The 12,835-nt window shown below is 47.9% G+C and overlaps 1 protein-coding gene across 1 annotated transcript in view; it reads left to right on the forward strand.

Annotated features, from left to right (window-relative positions):
• The window catches only part of LOC142591437 (uncharacterized), a 74,171-nt gene extending 64,116 nt beyond the window's left edge, over window positions 1-10,055 (forward strand). Inside the window, exon 6 of the mRNA XM_075703765.1 lies at window positions 8,457-10,055. The gene's annotated coding sequence lies outside the window, so the exon portion shown is untranslated. The remainder of the gene's footprint in view (window positions 1-8,456) is intronic.
• The last annotated feature ends 2,780 nt before the right edge of the window (window positions 10,056-12,835 follow it).

Raw genomic sequence — 12,835 nt, forward strand, 5'->3', positions numbered from 1 at the left:
GGCGATCGGCTGCAAGTACCCGGCAGGAAGCGTTGCTGGCTTTTAGCGATGTTGACAGGGCTTGCAAGCAGCTACATAGCACCGTACGGAGCGTGCGAGGCCGGGCCAGTAGAAGTGGTGGCACACGCGGTCGTAAGTGCGAGCAAAGCCAAGGTGTCTTGCAAGTGGGGCGTTACGAAGCTCCTGAAGCACGGTTGAGCAGAGGTGTTGAGGAACGACAAGGAGAAAGGGAGGACCGTCAGGATGTACAGTGCGTCGGTAGAATACCCTGTCGTTGTAAATGAACCACCCTAACGGATCAGTAGGAGCAGATTCCATTCGGTCAAAGAGGGTCCTCAAGGTAGTGTCATGGAGTTGCTTGTTGGCCATGTCCAAAAGCTGAGAAATGGAAAGAACACTTGCGGAAACGTCCATGTCGGCGTTGGTGGGCGTGTGCACAGGATAACGGGACAAACAGTCGGCGTCCTTGTGTAGGCGACCAGACCTATATGCGAATATTCTTGTTGCCGCAAAGCCCATCGTTGAAGCCTCCCTGTGGGATCTTTTAAGGAAGAAAGCCAACAGAGGGCGTGGTGGTCCGTTAGAATAGAAAAGAGCCCGCCGTATAAATAGTAGCGAAATTTCGCAACTGCCCACACAACGGCTAAACATGCGCGCTCGGTAGTAGAGTAGTTCCGCTCTGCAGGTGACAAAAGACGGCTAGCGTACGCGATGACACGTTCATGGCCGTGTTGACTTGTGCCAAGACGGCACCTATTCCGTGGCCGCTGGCATCGGTGCGCACTTCTGTAGGGGCTGAACTAGCCTAGTGTCCTAGAATCGGTGGGGTGGTGAGTATGGTGGTAAGGTGAGAAAAGGCGATGACCTGATAGGATCCCCATGAAAACGGCACACTTTTTTTCAGGAGATCTGTGAGAGGGCGTGCTATGGTGGCAAAATGTTTAACAAAACAGCGGAATTAAGAGCGAAGGCCCCCGAAACTTCGGACATCTTTTGCGGACCGTGGACAAGAGAACTCTTTCAGGGCGCAAATTTTCTCTGGGTCCGGTCGGATGCCAGTTGCATTGACGACCTGTCCAAGAGCAGTAATCTCACGATGGCCGAAGTTACATTTCTTGGAGTTGAGCTGTAGACCAGCCTTGCGAAAAACGGCAAGTACAGCTCAAAGGTGCTCAATGTGTGTGCTCAATGAGGGCGAGAACACAATAACATCATCTAGGTAGCAGAGACAAATCGACCACTTGAATCCTTGGAGTAATAAATCCATCATACGCTCAAAGGTAGCCGGAGCGTTGCATAGCCCAAAAGACATAACTTTCAAGTGGTAAAGACCATTAGGCGTTATAAAGGCGGTCTTCTCACGATTTATATCATCGACAGCGATTCGCCAATATCTGGATCGTAGGTCGATGGACGAAAAATACTGTGCACCGTATAGGCAATCGAGGGCGTCATCGATACGCTGTAGTGGGTAGAAGTCCTTTGTGATGTGGTTGAGGTGGCGGTAGTCGACGCAGAATCTCCACTTACGTTTTGATGACGTGACGCTCCGAAGCTGACACTCGGTAGGGTCTCCGATGGATGGGTGGATTATCGCCTGTATGTATACGATGTCTCACAAGTGCATGTGGCGTAAGGGGCGGTTGTTCAGGTCGAATATGAGAGACAAACGAGGGAGAGAGAAACGCCACACTGCGCTTTAAACCATCGACCACAGCATTGGAACTTTCAGATGCCACAAAGGTCTTGCGCGGCAACACGTGCGTCTAAAGGCCGAATTACACGTACGCTTGCCGGCGCGCCAACGCTCGCGTCCACGCGCCTACGCATGCAAAGATGGTGCGAGACGTTGTAAGAAAGTATTAGGCTGCACAGCTGTTCAGTCTCGGCAGGAGTGAGATTCGGGGCGATAATTTTCCTAATGTCGTCGTTAGTACATTTGGCAGACCGGAACGAGTCACAGAACGTGTCGACGGCAAAAGTCTCAACGCAACTAACTTCTAAAGCAGTGTTTGTAACCAGGGTGGTATCTTTAGGCAGAGTTTGCTTAGCGAGCCCGAAATTCACCATAGGGTATTCACCGTTCTCAGTATTGTATGCGAGACAGTAACGCTGTGGGTGAGAACGATGGAAGTTATGGCGGCGGAGATGTAATCACCATCGGGAACTATCGCAGAAGGCTACATTTCGATGTATGTCAAGACCTTTGGTGGAACGTGAACAAAATCGGTCGGTTTTAGGCGAATTTCGTGTGGTGTTGGAGTAACGTCCAGTAGAGGCATGTCAAGACACACAGTACTTGAGTAACAATCGATGAGCGCTGAATGGGTGGAGATGACGTCTAGGCCTAGGATGAGGTTCATGGGGGCATTGGTCAAGTACAGGGAAAAGGACGGCAGTATGACGTCCGGAAATGCTCACACGTGCAGTACCCATTCCAACATCGGTCACCGTGCTACCGTCGGCTATTCGTACGATCCGAGTAAGCGCAGGCGTAACAATTGTTTTTAGATGACGGCGTAGGCGGCTGGTCTATAATCGATCTGTGTGCTCCGGTATCTATGAGTGCTGTGACAGGTGTGCCATCAACTTGGACGTCAAGGAGGTTATTTCTCGTAAAAAGCGCCAAAGAAGGATTTTGCGGCAAATCCGACATTGCGGCACCACCTCGAGGTGCAGCATTGCCTAGTTTTCCTGTAGGGACGGTCCGAGGTAGGTCGCCAACAGCGACGGTGAAACTGGGGCGGACGTGGCTGGCGACGTTGAGGAGAGGGCGAGCGAGCATAGCGGCGAGTCGAGTTAGTGGCGTCGGAAGCGTCGTAGAAGCGACGAGGTGAGGAACTTCGGGCGAAGTTCCTCACCCCGTTGTTTTATCGACCTGATGTTCGCAAACTGCGCGCTAAACAGCGCTTGCGCTCCCGAGCACAACAGACTAAAACTTTCGAGTTACATTGAAGAAGTCGTTGACCCTTGTAAATGTGTCAACGCCACCATGCCCGAAGCTGATAATATTCAGCAAATTCTGAAATGCACCGATGAAGGCGTATTTCAGATAATCCTAGCCAGAAATCCGCGCACCGTTTCTGAATTCGCAAGAGCCACAAGGAGTAGAAGAAGCAACGCACCTAGACTCGGCAGCCTCAGTCGAGCGCTGACTCGCTATCGAGTCTCGTGGCTATCCCGAGCACCCTCCACTGCTTCAGCAGATGAAAGACTTCGTGCGCGAGGATGTTGCCCGTCAACTTTCCTTGGTCTCATTCACTCGTGAGCCGCCCCCTCGTCTGCCACCAACGCTCCGCACTGCCGTTGCCGAAGAGGTCACGCCAGCAGTCTGCGGTCGCGCCCCTCACCTATGCGTTGGCATTGCCGCCTGTAGTCGTGCCTCACACGTATGAGCAGGTAGTGCGTAAGCCTCCCCAGCCGCCTTTCTCGACATTGCAATGAGCTACACCACCCGCGGTTCCTACTGTATCTTTGTCCGGGCCGCATGCCAGCAACCATTGGAGGACGACTGGCAATCGTTCCATTAGTTACGCCTGCTGCCCTCCAGGAGATGCCTCTCGCTATTGCCTCCATCGCCTTCCAACAACGTTGCTTCCTGTTCCCTCATAGCGGTATGGTTGTACTGATTTCCCGTAGTTTCTTTCGTGCCACTCACCATCGCCTTGTCGACGATCGCTTTCCCCAATGAATCGCCGTCCTGCACACTCCAACGAGAAAAACTAAGCGCCGCAGTTCACGAGGCAAGAACTGCGCCATCTTCGAACTGCCACAATTCTCGCTCCTCTCCTGCTAAGATGGTCGCAACGTCTGTCGGAGGTGTTTCTACTTTTGCCTGTGTGGACACTAGCGCCAACGTTTTTGTTATAGCCACCAAACTCTGCCGTTCACTGCGCAACGTGTCCACGCCGCGCTCTGGGCTCTCGCTTCACAAGGAAAGCGCGCAGCACGTTACATCTTTCGGAGCGTGTACTTCCAGTGCACCTATATATGGTATAATGTACGTACATTATCAGCTTATTCTTTCTGCATGTTCGCATGGCGTCATCTTCAGGTCGGACATCCTATCCCGATCATAATTCCGTCATTGACTACGCACGCACTGAAGGTGAATTTTCGCCGCTGTGTGAGGCACCATGCCAGGAAACTCTTGATTGGTTGCCAAAACTGGTCGTGCGCGAGCGTACCGACATTCGGCCTCCTCGTTTGCCCTTGTTCCAGTCTTCAACGGTGCTGTCGTCAATGCTACGGACTTCTGCCACAACGTCGGACGATGAGTCACAAAGCCATCTACTGCCATTTGCAACGCTTGACATCACCGCCGGCCTAAGAAATATTTTTCTGTACAATCCCCTTTCTGCGTCTGTTACGTTTCCTGTCGATGAATGTCTCGGCTGCGTGAAATACCTTGGCTTTTTCTTTCTCATTTGTTTTTCATTTTTGTTTCTCATCGAACCACTTTTTCAATCTCACGACACACCCCGGCGTAGACGTGACTTCGTTCACGTAGCATGTCTCAAGCCCTACTACGGACCCTTGCTCCAACCTCTTAGGTCGCCAGGATGTCTCTTTTTCTTGCCGGGCTGATTGTGAAGAAGACGCGCCTCCGTCCAGTAGCATCGCCAATCCTTGGCTCGCTCGCTGCGCCTCCGTCCAGCAATATCGCCAATGATCAAATCGTTCTGCTGGCGCTGCTGCTCGCTGGCGTCTTTCGAGACGGTACCTCACGCTGCCTTGCCATTCCTACTAGTAGCGTCCTTGAAGGAACGCACCACCAAGAAACATCTTATTATGCTAAAAAAAGCCGCAGTTTCACCCGTAAAGGCGAAGCATCGACTGCGATGGAAATTCGTAGACCGCTATAGAAGTAAGTACAGTAGATTTATCGACTTTGTCAACTTGGAAACATTTGCTTAGTAAATTCATTACCAAGCACACAAGCGCTTGTGGTGCCCGCGCGCGCAAGCGAGCATGAACGCATCACACTCCATGAGCCCGAACACTCGCTGTCAAATAGCTGGTGTGAGTAAGGGGGCAGCGCAGCTAGCGAAGTGGCCTTCGCGCTCTCTATCGTGCTCTCTATCTAGCACAAACCCTCCTTCCAGGAAGCGAAAACGCGGTTGGTGACTGCAGTGTTGCTGATTCATCCGTTGCGCGACACGCCGACTCGCTTTAGGGTAGAAGCCTCGATCACGGCAATGAGTACAGTACTGCATCAGCACGATGGCATAAGCTGTAGGCCGCTGGGCCTCTTCTCAAAGTGCCTCAAACCTACAGAAGCTCGCTACAGCACCTTCGGGAGGGAGATGTTGGCCATCTACTGCGCTATCAAGCACTTGCGTTTTTCTTGAAGGCTGTAGGTTTTACGTTCTGATCGACAACGAGCCGGTAACTTTTGTTTTCAAGAACAACAGAACCTCGCACTCAGAACGTGAGCTTGGACATCTTTCCTTTATCTCCCAATTTTCTGCGGACATCCGCCATATCTCTGGGACCGAACATGGGACAGCTCACGCACTGCCGTAGATCGGTGCTGCGCCTGCTGGCCCTGTGGACTGTCGAACTCTAGCCTCGGCACGGAAAACGACCCCGAGGTGGTCCAATTGTGGCCGTCCAGCTTGCGGAGGTGTCGCTTCTCCACACAACATTGCTCACGTGCTACACATCGCAGGTAGCTCGACGACCGTTCATGCGCCATCGCTTTCGGAGGCCATATTTAATTCAGTGCACCGGCTAAGCTAAGAGTGACACTAAGGCTGATCACGGTCCGTTTCGCCTGGTCAGGGATCAACAAACGTGTTCGAAGTTGGGCAAGAAGCTGCCGAGCCTGTCAAGCCTTGAAAGTTACTCGGCACACGCGTTCAGCGGTGCAGCCGTTTCGACCACGAGGGACCCGATTCGATAACGTGAATTTATGCTTGGTTGGGCCTGTTCCGCCCTGCCAAGGTTTCAAATACCTCCTCACGTGTGTCGACCAGTACCCAAGGTGGCCTGAGGCAACACCTTTATAAGAAATACGGCCGAAACAATGGCGGACGCATTTGTTGCTAAGTGGGTGTCGCGGTATGGTTGCACTTTGCACACAACTACTGACCAAGGCCGACAATTCCAAATGTCGATTTTTTTCTGCCCTGGCGAGACTGCTCGACACGCGCCTTCGAAACCCCACAGTTTACCACCCACAAAGCAACGGCATGATAAAGCGTCTCAACTGATAACTGAAGGTGTGAATGATCACCACTACAGAAATGATCACCCTACAGAAAGCACTGGGTGGACAGGCTACTCTTAGTACTATTGGAGCTGCGAACAACAATCAGAGACGGTCTCAGAGTCAGCGCAGCTGAAATGAGGTAGAGGTCAGCAATCCGCGTACCAGGCCAGTTTTCCGGCACCCAGCTGAGCACTCCATCAGCGGCCACACAGCATTTAGAGAAGCTTCATTCCTGGCTCGACTAACTCCGACTAGCGCCACGTATCGTCCGTGGGCAGCCTGTTCTTAGTTTCCCGGAAATAGACAGAAGCACGCACGTCTTTCTGCGGCGCGACTCTATCAAGCAACCACTGACTTATTTATTATGAAAGCCCCTTTCGTGTGGTTTCGGGTTCAGAGAAAACCTTGACGATTGAAGTCCGCGGCAAACAAGAGACAGTGTCGGGCTACCACTTGAAACCAGTCAATATGAAACTCTTCATTCTTTCCGCCATACACACCTAAGCTTCCGGCATTCTAGGGGGCGGGGGTGACGTTGTCCTTGTAGCGACTTCCCGTCCCTGGTTGTCCCCGTCTGAGAGGTCATTGCCCCTTGCTCCGGAAATACAGCTTACCTCGTCTTGCCTCGGCGTGGGGGTCATTGCTCCACGCTCACTTTTGGAATCCGACTGGCGCACCACCATGGCCACTCGGCGAACCTGATTTTACTTTTGAATAAAGACAGTTGACTGTCCGTTCTAATCATGTGAAGACTGGTATTGCTTACCTCCGCTAGAAGGATCTACCAACAAACGTCTCTCACCCGAAGGCTTTAGCGAGCTGTGCCATGAATGCATTCGGTATGTGCCGCTCTATATTGAATATGTTCCACTGAGTCTGCGGCAAGCGAAGGAATAATTCCCAGCATTCGTAGGCACCAGCACCTCAAGCTTCTGCTCTGTGAGGCCACGCGTAGATTTATCGGCATTGCCATTAGAACGCGCAGCATGTCCAGAAAGAAACGCGAGAGAAGAGCCCAGTTGCCGCATTACGTGTTTCTCAGCGTTGGCACTCAGTGGAGTACCATGCATTTTGGAGTCCACGCCCTGGTTTGTGGCGGCGGCGCTAGATTGCACTGACTATTATTAGGGAAACGGGAAAGACGAATCCCACTGCAATACAACGTCCATACATTATTCGTTTCGACAGTGGCAATATGTTGTGTGGCCATAATGATGGAATGCTAAACACATTACCTTGGACAGTCATCGTGTGCAGGGTTCACCAAATTTTTTCGCCATTGTAGAGCTGAACATTCCTTGTTTCACATGCCTAGTTACACTATTTAGCGGCATAGATGTTCATTGAAAACCGGCACATGCCTACTAGCTCATACCCACTGACCTAAAATGGCATCAATCATGATTATTGAAGAGAAGCAAAAAGCAAGAGGCATACTCCCAGTGCTTCAAGTCGACAGGAAAGAGTTTCACTGAACACTGGCACCTTCCCTCTTCCACTTATACAGTAATTCATGTCAGCACGATAGAGGTTTGCTAAAAGAGCGACACATATTTACACTTTGCAACACACTCAGTGGCCCTATTTGGCGGATGGTTGGTATGGAATGCCAGTGACAGGGGTAGGCGGAAAAATGGTTCGATGCAAAAGCGCATGCATAGATAGCAAGCGCCCAGAAATTGCATGAGATATCCTAAGAATGTTAACGTATTATTATATTAAAACCAATATTTACCAAAACCAAACTATCTCGATGCTGCTTGCTGTCTTGTCTAGTTTAGTTCATGGTCAAATAACCTGTACATCTGGTTGCTGAGTTGAGCGAAGCGGGCTCGACAACCTGACGCCCTTATCAACGGGCTAAGATTGCTCGTATAATTTTGGTCGAGAGCCAGCAACAACAACAACAACAACAACACGAAATTAAACACGTAAATTTGATGTTTATGTTTTTAATTAATCACTGCACTCGCTACTTCGGAAAAGAAGAGCTGTAAGTGCAGTATTATTCCGAAAAGTAGAAACTAAAACTAGCAAACCCACGTCGCAATTAGAGATAATGTTCGCTATATCATTCAATTCATTATAAAATATAGTACAGCATGAATTATTCTATATCTAAATTCTTCCTTAAGGAGGAAACATAGAGAAGCCGTTATTCTGATTGTTTTAAACAGTGACGCAATTTCGTGGCACAGTTTGTGAACGGAATTTGATGTACTTGTCCGACTGCTTTACGCAGGTGCGCAGACAACCAAGGGACCGATCAACATCCTCCAGGAGCACCAACAGGACAAGCCCTTGTTCATCCCCAATGTTGTTCACGCTGTCCCCTTACCCCAAGAACCTAATTAAACAACTTCTACTTCCAGCTGGGGCGCTCTAACGTAAAGCTATTCCAAACTTTTCTATTCCAATTCTGCAATCAGCACTACGCGATGGGTCAAAAAGATTTTGGACCTCCCCACTACACCTCTCGGTCGACGTCACGAAAACCGCGATAGCTCCCCATGTGTTATGACGTGTATACATTGATTATGCATGATTTGACCGAACAAAAGAAAAATAGTGCTTTCTGATTCGACGCCTCCGCGCTATTTGACCTCGACTATTGGTCAAAAGTGTTTGGGCTGCACCCACTTCACCTGCCTGTCACGCAACGTCTCAAAACCGCAAAAGCTCACCGCGTCAGAGAGACGTGTACGCGGTAAAGATGCATTAATATGCTGAACAAAACTAATTTTTTTCTGAATAGGCGCAGGATGTCTCGTTCCGAAAGGAATAAAAGATGGCTGCCGCCAATAGCTTTGGCACTGGCTATTCGCCCTTGCCGGAGAGCATGGATTTGTTTACGTATAATAAAGCTTCTTGCGCGGCCGTGTGACGTTTTCGAGCACTTTCGGAACGTTTACCACCTCATTTTGCCAACTCTTCTTTGCTGAAGATCCGGTTTAGCGTCATTCTTAAGCCACCGTTGCATGCCGCCGTGATTTTCGACCAGCCACCACAAGATAAGTAGGAGAAAGTGGACCAGTCGCAGACGCCGGCACAACCCTGTTCATCCGGTTATCGATTTTCAGTGCAGTGGCTCGGTCCCATGGAATTCCTCCACTTGAGCGTGCTCCTCGCCTCTTGTCAGCGAATTAGATAAGACAAGCCGCTCAGTGTCGGTAATGTTATTCGTTTTCAAGCAAACAAAAGTTATTCCTATGAACGAGGAGAGCGTTTGATCGGTATGTTCAGACAACCCTGCGGGTCACCGCCTGATGCTTGCGTCGCGGTTACACAAATTTGATGTCAGGAGATTAGAATAAAACACATCGGAATAGTTTTACGTTAGAGGGCCTCTGTTTTTTGTTTTGACTAATGCAAGCTAACTTAGGTGACGGCTCGATGGTTATGTAAGTGATTATGGGAGCTAGTAGTTTATCTTAATGACTAGAGACGGAAAATTTAGACATAGTGCCTTTTTTTAGGTACTGATGGTGCTTATGTATTAAATAAGCAGATAACTAGTGAACTAGAAGGAATTCAGTGGCACCTTTATTGGGCCTACAGGTGGTAATTTCAACGTTGATGCTTATGTTTCCTGAAGTTTTCTGAAAATCCTTTTTTACGTATTTTGCCTTAGTCTAAATTTGTGTACACTGCTCTGACTCACTTCGAGGACTTCTTGCGCAGCACCAGTAGTGTTTTCGTCATTCGCCACTAGTTAGCCATCAACATATGTAGATCTTTAACTTTTTGAAAGCAGCTGTTATTACCTTGTCCACTCTGGCACAAAAAAAAAACAAGAAATGATAAAGAAAGGCCGCGAAATAAACGAAGTTTGAAGTATGTACTTGTCCTCGTTCTTTTCATCTTGTTCTTTTTTCTGCGCTAATGTTTTAAGATTTAGTTATACATGGGGTACATTTCAACGACATCAGTGTAAAACTGCTGAAAGCGGTTGCAAGGAGTGGTTGCGTTGTTAAGTCACAAATGTTTATGAAGGGAAAAGAGTTCATGCGGACAAAAAGAATATCGAGCCTATAAAGGCAGCCCAAGTCAAGGCAAAAAATATAGCTATGTTGTGGGAGAGTTCGCAAGTTCAAGTACTTTCCACAGAAGCTCGGGAAAACACATGATACACATGAGCAATATTTTTTAGCAGCACGCATCCAAGATGGAAATACGATACAGAACACGTATGAGTGAATGTATTTACAGACAACAAACTACAGTGACTTCTCGTTGAAGAACCTAAACGATGAAAAGATTATATTGTGGGGTTTTGCGGGCCAAAACCACGACCTTATTATGAGGCCTGCCGGATTAATTTTGAGCACCAGGGGATCTTACGTTTTGCTGAATGAACGGAAAACGGGCGTTCTTGCATTGCGCCCCCATAGAAATGCGGCCCCCGCGGTACGGTATTTATCCTGCGACTTCGTACTTAGCAGCGCAACTCCATGGCTGCTAAGCCACCATAGCAGGTAGGGCCTAAACGTGATATGACCTAACAGTTTTTCATAACAATGAATTTAGGTGAAGTCGCTCATTCTAACGCGCAGAGAATAGAATAATACACGCGGTCTTCCTTGATACTAAATATCATTTAGCCCGTAGAGCATTCCGCATTCCTTGTTGCCCTGAAGACTTGTATTCATAAACAAGTGATCGCTACTTTTAGAATTAATCACACATGTGAACTGACGATTTTCAAGGTTTTAGGGACGCTGATTTTAATTGAACGTTAAATTCATTTGACGAAGAGCTTTATCAACAAGGAATATGTTTGGATACTGTGTTGTTCGAACACATTGTGGCATTATGCATTTCAGTGCAGCACCCCAGATTGAAAAAAAAGCAATAGAAATGGCTTTTAAAGCAGACCGCGGGTGTTGGGTTTTAAGAATTTTCGTAAACTTCATAATGATAAAGCTCTTAGAGCAAAAAGATCTTTCACTTGAAAGAAACCATGCTGTAGGTAATGTAGATTTAACAGCCAGCCAGTAAATCGTAGATGACCGGAAGTCGAATCATATGCGTATGCATGATGCGATACTGCATTTACAGGAAGCGAGATTCGGGACCGCCGCGCTACGTGTACGCAGCGCGGCATATCGGGGACGAATACTCGGTGCTAGCGATGAATGAGAAAAAAAATGATAAGCCTCATGGAAGATATAAAGTTAACAGCACGGGCATAATTTGCGCCAATTAACTAAATATATCAACCATAAATTTGCATTATACCCCTGTAAAAGGTGTAGAGCCGCAGGTATAGGTATGCTGAGGCAAGCCGTCACACAGCAGTCTTGAAGAAATTGATCAAATTCGCTTTGATTAAGCAGAGCCTGCACGAAGCAATGGTGCCTGAAAGGCGCCTCCGGTTGCGACACCATGAAGCGACAGCTAATAGCAGAGTAGGGGAAATAACGATACATGTACAATAAACGCCGATATAGCCAAAAATTATCCACCTTGTATCTTAAATTTCCAAGTGTCCGAGCTCTATCAGCCTGGCTTATTTGATTAAAGAAGAAAGATCAACTAAATTTGGACGCTAAATAAGACAAGATCGACGATATTACCCGTCAAATACGATACAATAGGATGCTAAATGAGTGAATACTGAACATAAAAAGAGAGCATGGAAAATACTTCAGATTGAATGATCGAATAATTTTAATCACGTTGATATTGTCACCTTTAACGTCGGCACTTCGTTGGCCCTTTCGTTGTTACATGTCTTTCCTTGTCGCCCTGAATGCTGGAGTGTGCTTGTGGAATGTGAAACTAATGGCAACTTACTGAGTTTGTTTCAAGTCCTACTGACAACTGCCACCGTTCGACATGCACAAAAATTTTTGGACACATGCCAAAAATGGCGGAACATGATATATTCAGAACATTACAAGGGGCCACCAAGAGCCAGTGTTGCGATTGAGTCGGCACTGGCTAGGCCTACGAAAGGTCATTGTGTTCTCTGTAAAACTAGCGTTGGAATAAGCACTGTATCGATCCAGAGCTTACCCTGGTTGTCTGTAAATTGCTTTTGATGGCTTCGTCCAACGACATAAATGTCTATCTTTGTCCGTCATTACTGCTAGGATACCGTCATCGGCTATACTTTTTTAAAATTGCCTAACGATGCTCGTTCAATACCTCAGGTATTACCGGATTTTCTATCACTTCTAAAGCACATGCAATGTCAGCATGTCAGCCTGTTAAATGCAACGGCGCCTGAACATTGGTGTTTACGTAGCATACTATGGCCATTGCCTAGTACATATGTAGTCAGGAAGTACAGATGTATTGAGTAAGTATCCACTAATCTACATTTCCTTGAATTTCTTACCGTTCAAGCCAAATGCAACACGATCACGCCTGCCTTTGCTTCTATTTTAATATCAATGGCAAGCATATTTTTGGGATTCATTGAAAAGGTTGTTATAATTACCGCCATCTTTTGCTTGTTGAATCATTCGGTCACTGATTGTTGACAAGTGGCACAAGAGCACTGCGACACAAACACACTGATGCACGCTTGCCATGCGCATCCTCATTTCACGTAATAACAAAGTCATGCGGGTATACACTTACAAGACATTTGCGTTCAGAAGTGCGTCGTGTAAT

Source organism: Dermacentor variabilis, chromosome 8 (assembly GCF_050947875.1).
Source record: "Dermacentor variabilis isolate Ectoservices chromosome 8, ASM5094787v1, whole genome shotgun sequence".
Lineage (NCBI taxonomy): Eukaryota > Metazoa > Arthropoda > Arachnida > Ixodida > Ixodidae > Dermacentor > Dermacentor variabilis.